This window comes from Elephantulus edwardii, unplaced genomic scaffold, assembly GCF_000299155.1.
Source record: "Elephantulus edwardii isolate Elephantulus edwardi_28Jun2011 unplaced genomic scaffold, EleEdw1.0 scaffold00015, whole genome shotgun sequence".
NCBI classification, from domain to species: Eukaryota; Metazoa; Chordata; class Mammalia; order Macroscelidea; family Macroscelididae; genus Elephantulus; species Elephantulus edwardii.
In genome coordinates this window covers 7,319,780-7,323,600 of record NW_006399765.1, presented here as the reverse complement: position 1 = coordinate 7,323,600, position 3,821 = coordinate 7,319,780, and positions in this window count along the sequence as shown.

Genomic DNA, 3,821 nt, shown 5'->3' with positions numbered 1-3,821 from the left:
CATGTTTTCCGACTACTGATTCTTCTTCACTGTTCCCAACTTTTGCATTCCAGTCACCCATTATTATCAATGCATCTTGATTGCATGTTCAATCTATCTCTGACTGTAAAAGTTGGTAGAAACAATCTAACAACAACAATCTATACCATCAATAAATATTTTAAAAGTAGTTAAGCTTTATCACTAGTTTTGTACAACCACTTGAGAGTCAGGTGCTCTTAGACTGGAGCCCATAAATATTCTGCTAAATGAAAGCACTTTTTAAAAAAAAATTTTATAAGAGAGTTTGTGTGTGTGTGTGTGTGGGTGTGGGTGTGTGTACTGTCAAATCGGATCTGACTGGAACAGAAGGAGATTGTCCCTCCTTTCCCAGCAGAACATCTGGTGGATATGAACCGTGCGCCTCTGAGATTGCAGTGCAGTTTCTTGCCACTAGGTCACCAGAGCTCCCCTTAAATGAAGGCACTTTTGCAGGGCTTCGTTCTGTTGTACACAGGGTCACCATGGATCAGAACTGACTGGAAAGCATGTAACAGCAACAACTAAATTTTTAATTACTTTAATCCTTTTCAAATTGCTTGGGTTTATTTTTACTTTTCTGTTTATGAATTTTAGTATGTTTTATATTTTACTTACATTAATAATAACAAACAGAAGATGGACTTTGATAAGTAGAATATCCCAGATATGATCTAAAAGCAAAATCTTTAATAACAACAACTGAATTGCTATTCTACTGATATCTTACTAGTTTTTAGATTATATAAAAGAACAAAGAGTTACAGAGAGAACTTGGTGGGGAGGGGTGGGCAGGGAGAAAAGTGCAACAATGAATGAGTGGAAATCCAAAATATCTGTAAATGTTCATTAAAATTAATAGAAAAGAAAAAAAAGACCAAAGAGTTAAAAATTAACACCTTATTAATGTTATTATGCTAATAGACTGCTCACCCCATAAATGAATCTCTGGTTAAACTGCTGCATTGCTCCTTGAAGTTGACTCCGTTGCAGTTGCCACTGTTCATAGTTACGCACAGATTCCAATGTTGGCCTTTGCCATGTTGTTGTTCTTGTGAAATGGTCAACATAGTAAATACGCCCCATGTTGTCAACCCGCCGTTCCCAACTAAATCACAACGGGAGAGGGATAAAATTAAATTCAACAAACAGCTGTGAAACAGATGAAGTAGATATTATCTATTTTGGCTTTATGGAACTCTGATGGCCTCCTGTTAAGAGACTACAATTCCAAAGGCATAAAGTTTGAATCCACCACTTGCTCTGCGGAATAAAGATGGGTAATCTTCCGTGCGATTAACTGAACCTGAAAACCTTGGAGGGTCAGTTATGGGTCAATTCCAATTTGATGGCAAACAACAACAATTTTGGCTATGGTGCAGGTGAGATTTCTGGCTTGAGATACTAGTTTTAATTTATCTGAAATCTTGAATGTTTTTAAAAATGGCCAGTAAGTGAACAGAAGAGAAATATTTCTAAAATTTTCTTTTATTTAATTTTTTATTGTGATGCAAGTGACAGTTCTTGTTCCATACAATTGAGCCAGAAACAACCCACTGCTGAACTTCCAGTACGTTTGCAGGTAGAATACAGAGATAAAATTTTTACTTTAAAAAAAATGTTTGTCTCTGAGCTCTGGTGGCATAGTATATAAGGAGACTCATTGCTAACCCAAGACCACACCTCTCTGCCAAGTCTAATCCACCAACAGCTCTTTAGGGGGTAAAGATGGGTAATCTTCTTCTATGTGAGTTACAATAAAAGCCTCAGAAACCCAGTGGAGATTCAGCTATAATTCACCAGCAGTGAGTTTTTCCTTCTGGATTAAAAATTATTTCTCTTCTAATTTCTTTCAAAAAGGTAAGTGCTTCTTTATTACATAGTAAATTCTTTAATATAGTAATTTTCCCCATCCATAAATACATTTATAAATATTTAAAGAGCTATAATTTTGATTCTATTAAACAATTACTCCTGAAGAAACTAATCTTAAGACTCTTAAGACTCTTGAGTCAGGTAAACAATTTAGACCAAAAAATTCAAAGTAGCAAGAACTTAGGAATCTTTAGATCAGAAATGAGTGAACACAAAAATTTATTACAGTCACTCAAGTTTCTGGCTCTCGCTTTCAAACCAAAATAGAGAAAAGACTGACAGAGATAAAATCAGAAACAAAGGGATGGTTTTATAAAGATAATGCATAGCTCTGAAGAAAAACTTTGTCCCCCTTCCCTTTAATTTACAAACTTACCCAGGAGGCAGAGGTTCTGGTCTATCCCACGTTGTTCTTTTTTCAACATGATCTACGTAGTAGACTCGTCCATGCTGGTCCATTCTCTGCTCCCAACTTAACAAGAAATTTTAAAACTAGTATTTGTGTGAATAGTTTGGTCAACTGCATATCTGTTATTTTGCCTTAAATGGCCTTAGTAAAAGTGAATCAATTAAGTATGTCAAGTATATAAGGATAATACCAAAATACCAACAGAATTGAGAAATAACATTTTTTACAAAAAAATTCCTAAGAAGACCAAATAGTAGGTTAAAAATATGCTCTAGGGGACTGCTTATATTTCTAAAGATGTTTGAGGTCAATCCACTCACAAGATCAAATGCTCTTTAAATCTTCTTAGGGTATATGCAGGATTTGAATAAAAAAAGAATCTCTAACTTAATGTTGTTTAACCTAAAGAAAGATAGCACTAACTCAAGGGCAATGGTCTGTTTGCATTCCAGAAAAAAATAAAATCAAAGACTTTTAAAAATGTACATCTGGTACAGTGTAAGGGGGAAAGGTGACTGACAAAAATGAAAATGCCATTCTCTTTAATAGCTTTATCCCAAAGGAAGGAAGAAGTTGAACATCACAGTCTGGCATTACCAGTCAATTCTCGTATTACCTACATTCTGTTTGCTAATCCCTAGCAAAAAGAACATTCAAATATGGCTTTTTAGGTAGGCTTTCCAAACTAAAAATGACCTAAATGCTAATGTAAATGATATGATTCATTTAGCAACTATAATTCTCAATACATGAATTTTAATAATTTGACAGCCAATTAACTCTAATTAACATTCCTGGATGTGTATTAAGTTATAAAATGCTATAATGTATCTAGATAAAGAAATTATTACACTTCAGTTTTATTAATTTTAAAAGTATCAGTAGGGATTAAAATAAGATTAGGAATAAAGAAATTATTACACTTCAGTTTTATTAATTTTAAAAGTATCAGTAGGGATTAAAATAAGATTAGGAGTACTAATCTCAGGTTCCCAAATTTTCTATTACTTTGCTGTAATGATTTTATGTTGATTTTTAAAAATTTTATCATTTAATTCTTTCCCCTCTAAGAAAAAGCAACTTGAATTGGGTTGCTATTTTATTGTTTAGCCTTGTCTATGATTTAAGATTTTCAATAAAATAAACAACAAACTCCCACTCTGCCTTAGAAACAAGGCAAGAAATTTCATATTTGGTAAATATTTTTGGTTCTGGTTACTACTGGCATCCAAAAATCTATTAAAATTTGTATTCAACAGCTATTCAAAGAATATAGTTCCATTTCCTTTTCCTTACTGGTAAGTAAGTATAGAAATTAAAAGGGGTGAGGGTTGCAGTTGGAGAGGTAAAGGAATGGGAAAAGTAAGAGAGAAAAGTAAATTAAAATTGTTACTCACCCTGGTGGTAGGGGAGCTTGGGTTACAGTATTTATAGGTCTAGGGCCTGCACCTCCAGATATAGTAAGAGGAATTATTAATCCAGATGTAGCTCCTTCAGATGTATTAACATTTGTATTTGT